Raw genomic sequence first — 16,843 nt, 5'->3', positions numbered from 1 at the left:
TCTATCATTATATATATTACTTAATGTCTATTCTCCTTCATATGTATTGTATATTGGACAAAGAATAAATAAATAAATAAATAAAAATGTGGAATAAAAGCCGAACGAAAGGAAGAGAAAGGAAATTACAGGCAAAGAAACAAGAGATTAGGGTGACAAAATTCAGTGACAAGTACTTGGGTTTATTGCTGTTGCGGTAAAGACTAAAAGTCTGAGATACAAAGCTGACACTTTAAAGCCTTCTATGTTAAGCTACGCAGCCATAAATTCTCTGCAATAGCGCAGTATCTGTTTAAGGTTAATAATATCTCACTGATTAAACAGCAAGGCTCTGGTTTAGACACTGATTAATAGCCAAGCCATAAATACTACACCCTAAAATGACTGGATAAGTTCAGAAATCCCAGCGCTTGTGTAGAGCTGCAGAAAGTGGCAGCTATGAAAGCTAAGGAATTTTTAGGTTGGGGAGGAACCCTCACCTCCAAACATAGAAAACATCTGTGTATCTTTTTCTGTCCAGGCTTATTTTTCCAATGCTTCACATACCACAAATATTTCAGAACGACTCCTCTATTAGGACAGAAGGCAAGGAAGGGGGAAAACGCATGGTAAATTTTATTGGAAGAATTCTCTTATTGCCTTAACAAATTTTTTAATGAACAAGTTTTGCTTACCTCTCATTTTCTCTCCCCCACCTGTCAGCCCTCTTTCCCCTTTTCCCTTTTCAACGAACTTTTGTCATACTGGTGGATAGGATATTCTTATGTTATGGATTTCTGATTCTATTTCAAATGTTTTCTGTAGCTATTTGTTTCATTTCAACCCTTTTGGCTCGTTCATTTCTAATTTATTGTTATTTCACTTACAAGGCTGCAGCCGTTGGATGAGCTTTTTCATACAAATCAAAGTAACATTTAGAATAGAATAGAATGGAATGGAATAGAATAGAATAGATTTCTTTATTGGCCAAGTGTGACTGGACACACAAGGAATTTGTCATTGGTACATATGCTCTCAGGGTACATTAAAAAAAAGATATATTCATCAAGAATCATGAGGTAAAGCACTTAATGATTGTCATAGGGTACAAATAAGCAATCAGGAAACAATATCAATATAAATTGTAGAGATACAAGCAACAAGTTACATTCATACAGTCATAAGTGGGAGGAGATGGATGATGGGAACGAGAAGACTAATAGTAATAGTAATGCAGGCTTAGGGAATAATTTGACAATGAAGAGGGAATTATTGGTTTAGCAGAGTGATGGGGGGGACTTATTTATTTATTTATTTATTTAGTTAGTTAGTTATTGTTCTGTCTGGGTGCCCCCAGACTTCAACACCAACTGGAAAAAGCAGCCAGACACGCTGGTAAAAGCAAAAGCACTTTATAGTTTGAAAAATAAACACAGAGAAAAACCTGTTCTTCCCAACAGGCAGGCTATGAGATTTCACAGCAGAGTCCTGATGGCCAGACAATACAGCAGACTTCTTGCTGGCACACCCACCACTGTAGAGAATAAGACCCACACCTTTTCCCCCCAAGGTTTCAGTATTCAAAGTCACAAACCAGAATTCCAAGACCCCAAACATCAGGTCCCAGGACTCCCAAAGATAATACTCCACAAGCCAGGAAGGGTGGGTCTGCCTTTTCAGCCTTTCCAGAGAGCACCACACCCAAACCCAGCTGTTGCCTCTTTAGTGCTGAAAGTACCTGGCTAATTGTCCCCTTCGTTGTGTTGCTCTTCTCTGCCGGAGATCGATTATTGCTTGTGCATTTTCATCTAAGGAATCCAGGCTGCTTGCTGGGGAGAGCTCCCTCTCGGGGGACTCTGGCTGTCCTCCCTCTCCCTCAGCCTGAGATTCCTCCTCCCCGTCTGCCTGAACCTCCTGTTCCTCATCCTCCCCCTCTGAGCAGGAAGCAGGCAGAGGATCAGCCGTTCCCTGAGGGGCCTCAGACGGAATCACAACAGTTATTTAGTTATTTATTTAGTTATTTAGTTAGTTAGTTAGTTAGTTAGTTAGTTAGTTAGTTAGTTAGTCCAATACACAATGAGGGTTTTAGTGGGTGTGTATATATATATATATACTATATGCACATAGTAAAATACATGATGAAGGTTATAGAGGAGATACTCATAGTAAAATATATCTAAGAAAGAATAGAAAAGAAGATATAGTAATGGAACATATCAATGAAAGAATAGAAGAGATATAGGAATAGAAGAAAGGTATAGGAGATATAGGAGAGCAATAGGACAGAGGACGGAAGGCACTCTAATGCACTTGTACTTGCCCCTTACTGACCTCTTAGTTGTAGGAGAAACATTGTGTTAGTTTATGGTACCAAAAACCAGGAATACCTTTTCAGAATAACACATTTTATTAAAAAGCAACATCCCTTCTGATACAACAACTATAAATCAACTAAGTAGTAGAAGAAGCATGTATACTAGGTGAAATTGACCATGTAATGCTTATTCTTAAAAAGAGAAGATACTAAAAACAAAAGTAAAAACAATTTTGACAAAGGAAAAAAGGAGGACGGCTGAAGAAACCGTTATGGCTACATCTAAAACCTACTGAAGACATGAAAACTATAAAAGACAGGAAGTGGAAAGAGGGGTGAGGTCAGAGGTGATGAAGAAAAAGTAAACCCACTCATCCAAATCAGTAGAGCTGGCATTGGAAAGTGAAACCACTTAATGACTTCAGGTTAATGAAGGATGCTAATAACTTTTTTTTTATCTTCTCCAGTTAGATTCAAAATAAAAGGCAATAGAGACATCAGCATACCTATGTATCTTCAGTGAGGACAAATGCCAATAGCTAACAAAGAGATGGCAAAAATAATCCTATTTCTCCAACAAAAATATAGGAAATTTCAAAAGTCTTCAAATTAAGAGAAATACAGTGAAAAATCTACTTCCCTTGACTTAATAACCCTCAAAGTAACAAATAAATTATATCTCAGGGAACTAAACTAACTAGGTGAAAGTTTTGAAGAACTTTTATCCTTGGGAAATACCGTATAACTACCAAACTATTTTCACCTAACAAACCCAAGCCGCTGCCACTGGGATGCCCCGCCTTTGGATTTCTGTTGCCAGCGAAGTGTTCGTTTTTGAGCTGCTGGGATTCCCCTGAGGCTCCCCTCCATGGGAAACACCACCTCCGGACTTCCATGTTTTTGCGATGCTGCAGGGGAATCCCAGCAGCGCAAAAACGGGCACTTCGCTGGCAACGGAAGTCCGGAGGTGGTGTTTCCCAGCGAGGGGAGCCTCAGCGAAATCGCAGCATCACAAAAACACGGAAGTCCGGAGGTGGGGTTTTGAGGACTTCTGTGTTTTTGCGATGCTGCAATTTCGCTGAGGCTCCCCTCACAGGGAAACCCCACCTCTGGACTTCTGTTACCAGCAAAGCACCCATTTTTGCGCTACTGGGATTCCCCTGCTGGGATTCCCCTGCAGCATCACAAAAACATGGAAGTCTGGAGGTGGGGTTTCCCATGGAGGGGAGCCTCAGGGGTATCCCAGCAGCGCAAAAATGGGCGCTTCGGCTGGCAAAAGGGGTGACTTTTGGGCTTGCAGACATTAATCGCTTTTCCATTGGTTCCTATGGGAAACATTGTTTCATCTTACAAACTTTTCACCTTTCAAACCTCATCCCGGAACCAATTAAGTTTGTAAGACGAGGTATCACTGTATATCTATTTACATATTATAAAGTAATTCTAATTTATTCTTTATACCTTGGTCTCAAATTCTACTAACCACATGTTCTCTTACCTTTGTCGCATCAGTTCCCGCAGATTAGTTTCATCCTCTTATCCATAATCTCAAACTGAATATGATCCACCATGTACCGATACCAATTTTGTATTGTCCATTTTGTCGCATCCTTCCAACCTAGGACTATTACCGCCTGAGTGCTTTCTATTACTGCTTCTTTTATTTCTCTAAATTCTCCCATCTCATTCCTTTTGACTAATATCGCCATTTCCTTTGTAATTGTCCATCATGTATTTAACATCTTATTAGTGTCCTTTTGCACTTCTTTCCAAAGGTTCGGCATTCCCAAATCACATGCACAAACACCCCCTTATCTTGACACCCATGCCAACAAGTATTCTTAATGTTCTGCTGAAAGTATGCAAGTTGAGCAAGTGTGTGATACCACTTATGTAATATTTTCCTTCTCATTTCCCTAACCCTTATATTCTTAAACTCTATAAGCACCTAAAACCAAAACAGTAACTACAAGAGATTAGTATGGCTTTTCCAAAAGAAATGAACACTAATCTTATCCCAATAACACCTTATATTGAATATCTTATGTGAAAATGCTATAGATATAATATATCACAACTTTAGTGAAACACTGGACAAAGTACTCAATGAACATGATGACTAGGAAGCTAGGTAAGTATAATGGAATGTGTGGATGACCTTGGAGGATGACGGGAAGAGATGCTGCTTAGGAAGCAACTAGACAAGGGAGGTGATTAATGTCAGCCCTTCCGGATAAACCAAACAGGAAATTCAACCAGATGAGCTTATTCTACCTTACAGGTATTGTAAAGCTGCATTAAATAAATTTTGCAAGTCTGAAGGTACGTACTTCCCACTGTCAAATGCCTGATAAATTAGAGTGGGTTCTTCTTAAGTTCTTCTTGATAAATGGAATAGAATAGAATAGAATAGAATTCTTTATTGGCCAAGTGTGATTTGATACAAAAGGAATTTGTCTTTGGTACATATGCTCTCAGTATACATAAAAGATAAATTTGTCAAGAATCATGAGGTACAAAACTTAATGATTGTCACAGGAAACAATCAATATTAATATAAACCGTAAGGATGCAAGCAACAAGTTATACAGTCATACAGTTATAAGTGGGAGGAGATGGGTGATAGGAATGATGAGAAGACTAATAGTAATAGTAATGCAGCCTTAGTGAATAGTTTGAAGTGGTGAGGGAATTATTTGTTTAGTAGAGTGATGGCATTCGGAGAAAAAACTGTTCTTGTGTCTAGTTGTCTTGGTGTGCAGGCTCTATAGTATCATTTTGAGGGTAGGAGTTGAATCAATTTATGTCCAGGATGCGAGAGATCAGTAAATATTTTCACAACCCTCTTTTTGACTCGTGCAGTATACAGGTCCTCAGTGGAAGGCAGGTTGGCAGTAATTGTTTTTTCTGCCGTTCTGAAGTCTGCATCTGTCTTGTTTGGTTGCAGAACCAAACCAGACAGTTATAGAGGTGCAGATGACAGACTCAATAATTCCTCTGTAGAACTGTATCAGCAGCTCCTTGGGCACAACAAATATTCTTTGTTGTGATTTTTAATGATGTTTTGATGTTAGATGACCATTTTAGGTCTTGAGATATGATAGAACCTAGAATACATTAGAAAGTGTCCAGAGATACTTTACAAGAAGAGCCCTCCATTCCTCTCCTCACAACAGAATACTTTACGCAACCAGACTTGAAATCTTAGGCTTAGAAAGCTTAGAACTATGTCGTCTTCGGCCCAACCTAAGCATAGCTCATAAAATCATGTGCTACAATGTCCTTCCTGTCAGCAACTACCTCAGCTTCAACCACAACAATACAGGAGTACACAACAGTGAACCACTCCAAACTTGACTGTAGGAAATATGACTTTAGCAAACGAGTGGTTAATGTCTGCAACTTACTACCTGACTCTGTAGTTTTGTCACCAAACCCCCAAAACTTTACTCTTAGACTGTCCACTGTTGACCTCACCCAATTCCTAAGAGGTCAGTAAGGGGCATGCACCAGCTATCACTGTCTCTGTTCTAATGTTTCCCTCTTATTAGCACCCATCTCATGTATATAAACAGTGTTATATCTATGTATATTACCAATATGTACTTGATAATAATAATAATAATAATAATAATAATAATAATAATAATAGTAATAATAATAATAATTTATTAGACTTGTAGGCCGCCCCTCTCCAAAGACTCAGAGCGGCTCACAATAAATAATATAGAAATACAAATCTAATATTTAAAACAATTATAAAAAACTCATTATAAATCCGTCATACAATCCAAACAAACCATGCATGAAATGGAACAGCTATGGGTATGTCAATTTCCCCAAGCCTGGCGACATAGGTGGGTTTTCAGAAGTTTACGAAAGGCAAAGAGGGTGGGGGCAGTCCTAATCTCCAAGGGGAGTTAATTCCAGAAGGCTCTTCCCCTGGGTCCCGCCAGACGACATTGTTTTGTCGATGGGACCCGGAGAAGGCCAACTCTGTGGGACCTAATCGGTTGCTGGGATTCGTGCGGCAGAAGGCAGTCCCAAAGGTATTCTGGTCCTTTACTTTACTTTACTTTATTATTTATAAATAATTAAGTAAAGTAAAGTAAAGAAAAAAAAATTAAAATGAAATAACATAAAATAAAATAAAATGGGTTGTTTGAGAAGCAGTCACTGGTATAGAGAGAGAAGTGGTGAGAACACACAGTCTTGCTAACTGTGCTAACTGTACAGGTGTCTGATGTGATTTTGTCTAGCTTCACCTGCTGCTTCCTTTCTGTTAGGAAGCTTCTAATCTACTTACAGTGTGTTCAGGTAGCTGATTTAGTTTGGTTAGAAGAATGTCCGGTATGATGGTATTGAATGCTGAACTAAATAAACCCCTGAGGGCTCCTCCATCTCATGTAATTGTTTTCTAGGCAGCATCTCTTTTCCAAAGATATCCATACATTCCATTACAGTAAGAGTAGGTTATGAATCATGGCAATAAAATGAACCAAAAGTTACATTCATCAGTTCATCAATGTCCATCAATTGTTCCTCATCAAATTGGAATATGCTGGATTTTGTTGGCCAGGCTTTTATGATATAAAAATCTAATGAGAATTTATTTATTTTATTTATTTTATTTATTTATTTTATAAATAAATAAATAAACCCACAATGAGGGTTTTAGTGGGTATATATCTATATACACATAGTAAAATACATGATGAAGGTTATAGAGGAGATACTCATAGTAAAATATGTCTATGAAAGAATAGAAAAGAAGGTATAGTAATAGAACATATCAATGAAAGAATAGAAAAAGAGATACAGGAATAGAAGAAAGGAATAGGACATATAGGAGAGCAATAGGACAGGGGACGGAAGGCACTCTAGTGCACTTGTACTCGCCCCTTACTGACCTCTTAGGAATCTGGATAGGTCAACTGTAGATAATCTAAGGGTAAAGTGTTGGGGGTTTGGGGATGACACTATGGAGTCCGGTAATGAGTTCCATGCTTCGACAACTCGGTTACTGAAGTCAAATTTTTTACAGTCAAGTTTGGAGCGGTTAATATTAAGTTTAAATCTGTTGTGTGCTCTTGTGTTGTTGTGGTTGAAGCTGAAGTAGTCGCCGACAGGCAGGACGTTGCAGCATATGATCTTGTGGGCAATACTTAGATCTTGTTTAAGGCGTCTTAGTTCTAAACTTTCTAGACCCAGGATTGAAAGTCTAGTCTCGTAGTGTATTCTATTTCGAGTGGAGGAGTGAAGGGCTCTTCTGGTGAAGTATCTTTGGACATTTTCAAAGGTGTTAATGTCTGAGATGCGATATGGGTTCCAAACAGATGAGCTGTATTCAAGGATGGGTCTGGCAAAAGTTTTGTAAGCTCTGGTAAGTAGTGTGAGATTGCCAGAGCAGAAGCTACGTAGGATTAGTTTTACAACTCTTGAAGCCTTCTTGGCTATATTGTTGCAGTGGGTTTTGGCACTTAAATCTTTTGTTATTAGTATACCGAGGTCTTTAACTGAGTGGCGATTGTGCTTGAAGTTCAATTAATTGGAGAGTGAGTCAACTGAATTTTGTTTGCTTCAATGACAATGAACTATATATGATAAATATTACATTTGTATTATCTAGCAAAGAATCCATGTATGTATCTTCTCAATTTTCTCAGGTGGACATAATTCACTGACCATACAAGTCCTATTCATACCTCTACATCAGTGTTTTTCAACCAGTGTGCCGCGAGACATGGTCAGGTGTGCCGCGAAGCTCAGAGAGAGAAAGAAAACAAGAGAGAGAGAGAGAGAGAGAAAGCAAGAGAGAGAGAGAAAGAAAATGACGGAGAGAAAGAAAGAAAGAGAGAGAGAGAAAGAAAACAAGAGAGAAAGCAAGAAAGAGAAAGAAAGAAAGAGAGAGAAAGAGAACAAGAGAAAGAAAGCAAGAGAGAGCAAGAGAGAGAAAGAAAGAGAGGGAGGGAAGGTGGGAGAGAGAAAGACATAGAGGGAAGTAGGGAGGGAGAGAGAAAGAGAGCAAAAAAGAAGAAAGAAGGAAGAGAGAAAGAAAGAGGGATGGAGAGAGGAAAAAAAGGGAGAGAAAGAGAGAGAGAGAAATAGAGCGAAAGGGAGGAAGAGAGAGAATTCTTTTGTCCAAACTTTTTTTAGCCGCCGCCCCCCCCCCTCCAATGTGCCCCATGGTTTTGTAAATGTAAAAAATGTGCCGCGGCTCAAAAAAGGTTGAAAATCACTGCTCTACATCATCCAACAATATAGAAGTCTCAAAAGTTTAAACAGCAGTCATGGTTGGGCAGTGATAAACACTTTTTCATTATTTTTAAGAATTACAGATTCAACATCCCTACTAGTTTGACTTTTTAAATCACTTCCGTGAATGATTTTAATCTCATTTTTCATTACAAAGCATAACAGTGATTATTATTCAATAAAAATAGCATTTTGAATGAGACAATATTTGAAAACCTGGCATCTCCAGTGAATTTAATGTCTTTCTAAACATGGGCAGCATTGTGCCACATGCTTCTGTATGCCAATTGATTACCTTTGAATGAATAATGATTTTTCAATTTCATTTCCTGCTTTGTTCTTTGAATCATAGCAGGTGGCCACAGGAAAACACAATACTATTTCTTCTATGTTGTTTGATTTGTTCAGACTGTGCTTTCATTTTAGCCAGGTGCATTTTCTGCTACAGACATACTAACATAGAACAAACATTTGGTCTTTCTCTCATAATAAGGTTTCAGTATGAATTGGGTTTTGTGATCTTATGCTCCAATACATCTTTTGCTTTGATGGACATCTTTTCTTTAGATATATTGTCAGGAAATTTGCTCCATAGCAAGGCTAAAACTACTTTTATTGAGATTGGCTACAATAACAGAACCTTGCAAAGTTTATTTTGTAAAGTATATTTTCTCCTTCTTCCTGCAGTTTAGGAGGACATTTGAAAATTCTATTTTATTGGAATAGCAAACAATTCCAATTAAATTAGCAAACTAGACTAATTAAATTGAACGGGTCCAAAGACGGGCTACAAGAATGGTGGAAGGTCTTAAGTATAAAACGTATCAGGAAAGACTTAATGAACTCAATCTGTATAGTCTGGAAGACCGAAGGAAAAGGGGGGACAAGATCGAAACATTTAAATATGTTAAAGGGTTAAATAGGGTTCAGGAGGGAAGTGTTTTTAATAGGAAAGTGAACACAAGAACAAGGGGACACAATCTGAAGTTAGTTGGGGGAAAGATCAAAGGCAACATGAGAAAATATTATTTTACTGAAAGAGTAGTAGATCCTTGGAACAAACTTCCAGCAGACGTGGTTGGTAAATCCACAGTAACCGAATTTAAACATGCCTGGGATAAACATATATCCATTGTAAGATAAAATACAGGAAATAGTATAAGGGCAGACTAGATGGACCATGAGGTCTTTTTCTGCCGTCAGTCTTCTATGTTTCTATGTTTCTGGTTAGGGCTGAAAGAAACTTATTTGGAGCAAGTTAAAGAAATGAAAAAAACCCTGCAAAGACTTAGGGCTTGGAAAACATTCTTTGCAGAGAGAAATGATGAAAGAGCCTGCGAGGTAAGACCTGGGAAGATTAGTTAGGGCTGAAAAAAAAGCTGCATTTCAGAGTATAAAATGCACCCAAATTATCAGCCTATTTTAGGGAGGAAAAAAGTGTGTCTTATACTGTATTCTAAAAAAGTACAGTAGTTTGTTCTTCTCTGATAGGCCTTTTCTTGCAGGTCTCTCTACCTGAAAGCTGTGCAGTGCGTATTGCGTTCATCTTCGCATGAACTTAAGTTTATTTGGGGTCTCTCTTTCTTTAACCCATTTACCTCAAGCCCCCCTCGACAGCTGCAGTGGGCTTACAAGTTCAATTTCTCACACTCACTTAGAAGGTAAGGAGACGCTTGATGGAGTTCAATTTGATTCCTTTTCTGGATACTCTCCAAAGCCAGCTTGCCGCTCTTTTTCAGGGCCAGACTGCAGCTGCAAGCAGACTCTACCCCTGCTTAGAAGTCTCTGAAAATAGTTGCCTTTGTTGTGACTAAGCTATCTTGGGGCCTCCTGCAGCAGAGCCTTTATTTGATTGACTGATGTGCCTGCAAGTTATTTTCAAATCCAGAGCTATTTTGAATTCTGATGTAAGATCTCAGTGGGTAAGGAAAAAGCGACGCAAAGGCCACTCTTTCATTTGACGATGCCTTTTCATCCAAAACCAGAAGCAAATTGGTTTTATTGTGTAAAGCTGGAATTTTGTTTTCATAAATGCTGACAGTGAAGTTCAGGCAAAGGGCGTCCACCTTGCATATTAAATTACATTTCCTTGAGGCATAACAAGGCAGTTTCATTCCTTCCAAAAATGTCAAAGTAAGACCCTTGCTTATTTTCTGTTTAGAAAAGCAGTGCTTCTTTCCACCACCACTCCGCCCCCCACATTTATGAAAGGTGGCTGTGGTTGTGTGGCTTGTGCTACTATCAATTGCTCAAATCTAATGGAATTTTACTGTATAGGTTGTAGATTTCAGGAGGAGGTTTATGCAGTGGGGTTAAAGATAATGCAAAACTTTCAGTATACCACAAAATACCCTTTGTAAGTTCTGGAATTGGAAGAATTGGAAGTTGACTTCCCTATAAAGTGGTACCTCTACCTAAGAACGCTTCTACTTACAAAATTTCTAGATAAGAACCGGGTGTTCCAGATTTTTTTTGCCTCTTCTCAAGAACAATTTTCCACTTACAAACCCAAGCCTCTGAAACTGTAACCGGAAAAGGCAGGGAGAAGCCTCCGTGGGGCCTCTCTAGGAATCTCCTGGGAGGAAACAGGGCCAGAAAAGGCAGGGAGAAGCCTCCGTGGGGCCTCTCTAGGAATCTCCTGAGAGGAAACAGGGCCAGAAAAGGTGAGGAGAAGCTTCCATGGGGCCTCTCTAGGAATCTCCTGAGAAGAAACAGGGCCAGAAAAGGTGAGGAGAAGCTTCCGTGGGGCCTCTCTAGGAAATACAGCCGGAAAAGGCAGGGAAAAGCCTCCATGGGGCCTCTCTAGGAATCTCCAGGGAGGAAACAGGGCTTCCACCCTCCCAGTCGTTTCCCCAATCGCACACATTATTTGCTTTTACATTGATTCCTATGAGGAAAATTGCTTCTTCTTAGAAACTTTTCTACTTAAGAACCTGGTCGCGGGACAAATTAAGTTCATAAACAGAGGTACCACTGTATCTCTCCCCCCCCCCCCACTTACGGCCCTGATTTTCAGAATGCACCTGACAAGATGTTGAGAACATTGGCAGCAATTGTTAAAATCTGGATATTTTTATGTAATAGCAGATAACAAATAGGGATTCGAAACTATGTTAGACTACTGGGTTTACACATTCACTGGGTGCTTTCTGATTGCCAGGAATTAAATGACCACAGTCAAAACTCATTTTTTAATTTATGAAAAGGAACAATATAAACAGGGATGGCCACAGAAAAGATGTGCCTGCAAGTTATTTTCAAATCCAGAGCTATTTTTAATTCTGATGTAAGAATTCAAAATAGCTCCTTTAAAAAAAAAAACACTAAAAGACGAATAGGAAAAATGCCAAACTCAGAAATTCAATTCAGCACTATTTTTGCCACAATTTTAGTTTTTCATTAAAAATCTCTTTTTAATAGGTAGGATTTGAAGTTGTCCAGAATTTGTTTCATTGGTTGTTTATTCCATTGTGAAAAAGTTTTTCCTTTTGGGTGATTTTTCTAGAATTTCTCGCTTCTCTTATAGAAACATGGCAGAAAAAGACCTAGTTGTCCATCAATAGAATAGAATAGAATAGAATAGATTCTTTATTGGCCAAATTTGACTGGATACACAAGGAATTTGTCTTTGGTGCATATGCTCTCAGTGTACATAAAAGAAAATATACATTGTCAAAAATCATGAGGTACAACACTTAATGATTGTCATAGGGGTCAAAAAAGCAATCAGGAAACAATCAATATTACCGTAATATAAAATAAATGGTAAGGATACATGCAACAAGTTACAGTCCCACAGTCATAAGTGGGAGGAGATAGGAACAATAAGAAAAACTAATAGCAATAATGCAGTCTTAGTGAATAGTTTGGCAGTGGTGAGGGAATTATTTGTTTAGCAGAGTGATGGCGTTCAAGAAAAAACTGTTCTTGTGTCTAATTTTTTTGGTGTGCGGTGTTCTGTAGCAACGTTTTGAGGGGAGGAGTTGAAAAAACTTGTGTCCAGGATGCAAGGGACACAATGTGAGTCGACCTTTTAAGATTTTTTTTTTAAAAAATTAATAAAAGGTTTTATTTACAAATATGCATTAAATACATTGGTTACAATTAACAACATAGACATGTCAAATTACTAAAAGTGCGAATAGTGGGTAATTACAGATTAAAGCAATAATGCTGTCGAATTATAATTTAAACGGTATGCATTTGACAATGAACAGAGACAAATAAACCCAGAACGTCGACAGACATACAGAAAAAATAAAAGAAAGAAGAAGAGAGAGAAAATAGAAGGAAGGAAAGGGTGGGCGGGTGTACGGTAGATCTGTGTTACAATTGTAAACTAGATATACAGTTTTCCCTCGATTTCCACGATGGATGCGTTCCGAGACCGCCCGCGAAAGTCGAATTTCCGCGAAGTAGAGATGCGGAAGTAAATACACCATTTTTGGCTATGGACAGTATCACAAGCCTTCCCTTAACACTTTAAACCCCTAAATTACCATTTCCCATTCCCTTAACAACCATTTACTCACCATTATTACTGGTACTCACCATTGAATAAGACACTTAGTGATCCTGATATTTATAAACATAATTATTTATTAACAATAATTATTTTTTTTGTTATTTATTTCCAAAAGTTATTAGTTTGGCGATGACATATGACATCATCGGGTGGGAAAAACCGTGGTATAGGGAAAAAACCGCGAAGCATTTTTTAATTAATATTTTTTTTAAAATCGTGGTATAGGCTATTCGCGAAGTTCGAACCCGCGAAAATCGAGGGAACACTGTATTTTCAGTAGCTCATTTCCTTATATCTAATATTTAAAATTTTAGATAAATAAGAGAAAGTGTTGAATAAATAAAGAGGTTTTTAAAAAGCCAGTCTGATTTTAGTATATATATCGATGTCTCATACATCTGTTGGGAAAAAAAGAGAGATTGGGCACCAAATTTGTATCTGTTTGAATATACTGTATACAGTTCTTAACTCTGGTTTCTCTTCAGATCATATAAATCTTTTACCCTTTTTTTGTTTTCTTATTTATTTATTTAATGTTTCATTTACTTTACCTTAATTTTTGTTGGATGATAGATACATGTTGATCTTATGCATGTTTAAACTCAATTACTGATGATTAACCCACTACCTTTGTTGGAAGTCGGTTCCAAGCTTCCACTACTCAAGTAATACTTTCTAACATTACTTTTCCCTTTTCCTTTTGACCTCCAGGCTGTGCATTGTCAATTCCTTCAAACTCTCCTGATAGGTTTTGTCCTTCACACTTGCACCATTTTTGTTGCCTTCTTTCTGAACTTGTTCAATCTTATCATTTTAAAGTGAGATCTCCAGATTGGACACCATATATTTTCCCCTTTCCCCCTTTTCCTTCAAATAAATCTTATTTTATTTAATGATGTCATCACACAGCTTGGACTGATGCAAGTCATGGAGTTATCGTGACCAAAAGGATAACCATTTCAGGAAAGAATTAGAGGAAGAAGAAAGATATAGGAAACTATCTCAAAAAAAGTGTCCCTTTTCAAACAAATACCAAAATTGAAAATATATATCCTAGTTCTGTATTAAATTATTTCAGTGGCTCTGAGAAGCAAGATTAATTGAAACTCTATTTGAAATTTGAAAATCTAGCTTACATAAATAATGACCTAAGAGCTTAGCAAATCTGCCAGAAAAATCATAAAATTATGCTATAATTACAAGAACTGTTCCATAGAGGAGTAGATTGTCTCGGAAGATGAAGAGTTATAATTCGGGAATCTTCTTTCCTAAAACTTACTTTCTTTCTTTCTTTCTTTCTTTCTTTCTTTCTTTCTTTCTTTCTTTCTTTCTTTCTTTCTTCCTTCCTTCCTTCCTCCTTCCTTCCTTCCTCCTTCCTTCCTTCCTTCTTCCTTCCTTCCTTCCTTCCTTCCTTCCTTCCTCCTTCTTTCCTTCCTTCCTTCCTTCTTTCTTTCTTTCTTTCATCAATCAGTCAATCAGTCAGTCAGTCAACCATGTATTAGATAACAGATAAAAGAAGAAGACAACAGGACAGTAGGACAGGTATTTATTTATTTATTTATTTATTTATTTATTTATTTATTTATTTATTATTTATTTATTTATTTATTTATTTATTTATTTATTTATTTATTTATTTATTTATTTATTTATTTATTTATTTATTTATTTATTTATTTATTTATTATTTATTTATTTATTTATTTATTTATTTATTTATTTATTTATTTATTTATTTATTTATTTATTTATTTATTTATTTATTTATTTATTTATTTATTTATTTATTAGATTTGTATGCTGCCCCTCTCCGTAGACTTGGGGTGGCTAACAACAATAATAAAACAGCATATGACAAATCTAATATTTAAAATAACTAAAAACCCTTATTAAAAGCCAAACATACACACAAACATACCATGCATAAATTGTATAGGTCTGCGGGAAAAGGAATATCTCAATTCCCCCATGCCTGATGACAGAGGTAGGTTTTAAGGAGCTTACAAAAGGCGAGGAGGGTGGGTGCAATTCTGATCTCTGAGGGGAGCTGGTTCCACAGGGTTGGGGCCACCACAGAGAAGGCTCTTCCTCTGGGTCCCGACGGACGACATTGTTTGGTCGACAGGACCCGGAGAAGGCCAACTCTGTGGGACCTTACTGGTCGCTGGGATTCGTGCAGCAGAAGGCAGTCCCGGAGGTATGGTAGGCACAATGGTGCACTTATGCAAACCCTTAGAAAACCTCTTAGAAAAGGGGAGAGGTCAACTGTAGACAATCTAAGGTTAAAGATTTTGGGGTTTGAGGAAGAAACCACAGAATCAGGTAATGCATGTCAGGCGTCGATCACTTATTGCTGAAGTTGTATTTTCTGCGGTCTAGTTTGGAGCAGTTTACATTTAGTTTGTGTTGTGGTTCCGTCTGAGGCCCCTCCGGGAACGGCTGACCTTCTGTCGGTTTCCAGCTCAGAGGGAGAGGCTGAGGAACAGGAGGTGCAGACAGACGAGGAGGAGGAATCCCAGGCTGAAGAAGAGGGAGGACAGCCAGAGTCCCACCAAGGGGAGCTCTCCCCAGCAAGCAGCCTGGATTCCTTAGAGGAAAGTGCACAAGCCATAATTGATCTGCGACAACGAAGAGCTACTCAGAGACGGAATCAATTGGCTAAATACTTTCAGCATTAAAGTGGCAACAGCTGGGTTTGGGTGTGGTGCTCTTGGGAAAGGCTAAAAGGCAGACCCACCCTTCCTGGCTTGTGGAGTTTTATCTTTGAGAGTCGTGGGACCTGACTGTGAACTTTGGCGTCTTGGAATCCTGGTTTGTGCCTTTGACTATTGAAACCTTGGGGGGGGGGGGGGGTGCCAGCAAGAAGCTTGCTGTATTGTCTGGACATCAGGACCCTGCTGTACCGTATTATATCCTGTCTGTTGGGAAGAACAGGTTTTCCTCTGTGCTTATTTTTTCCAGTTATAAAATACTTTTGGCTTTTACCAGAGTGTCTGGCTGTTTTTTCCAGTTGGTGTTGAGGTCTGGGGGAACCCAGACAGAACAAGTTTGTATCTATTATGTGCTGGTGTGTTGTTGCGATTGAAGATGAAGTAGCCACTAACAGGAAGGACATTTTGGTATATGTTTTTATGAACTACTGTTAGATCAGATCGGAGGCGACGTAGTTGTAAATTGTCCAATCGCAGCATTTCAACTCTGGTGGAGTAAGGTATTTTGTTGCAAGAGGAGGATTTGTCTTCTTAACCAAAAGACAAATTTCTAGTGCAAGGAATTTGTTCCTTTCATATGTTATATGGCATTTGTAATGATAAGCGCTCGGGTGGCGCAGCAGGTAGAGTGCTGTACTGCAGGCCACTGAAGCTGACTGTAGATCTGCAGGCCAGCGGTTCAAATCTCATCATCGGCTCAAGGTTGACTCAGCCTTCCATCCTTCTGAGGTGGGTAAAATGAGGACATGGATTGTGGGGGCAATAGGCTGGCTCTGTTAAAAAGTGCTATTGCTAACGTGTTGTAAGCTGACCTGAATCTAAGGAGAAGGGCGGCATAAAAATCGAATAAATAAATAAAAATCGAATAAATAAACTTGTAGAGAAGAGGATTAGAAGAAAGCAAGATTTGCAATAGGGGCCCACTCCAAACCACCTCTTATTTTATTCCCCAAAGTAAAATAAGAATCGGCATTATTATGCATGTTATCAATACTTTTGGGGCAGGTTTACATGGGATTGCATCAGCAATCCGAAACACTTAGCAGACTTGGACTAAGC

Source organism: Erythrolamprus reginae, chromosome 4 (genome assembly GCF_031021105.1).
Source record: "Erythrolamprus reginae isolate rEryReg1 chromosome 4, rEryReg1.hap1, whole genome shotgun sequence".
NCBI lineage: Eukaryota > Metazoa > Chordata > Lepidosauria > Squamata > Dipsadidae > Erythrolamprus > Erythrolamprus reginae.
Note: the sequence above shows the minus strand (reverse complement) of the source record.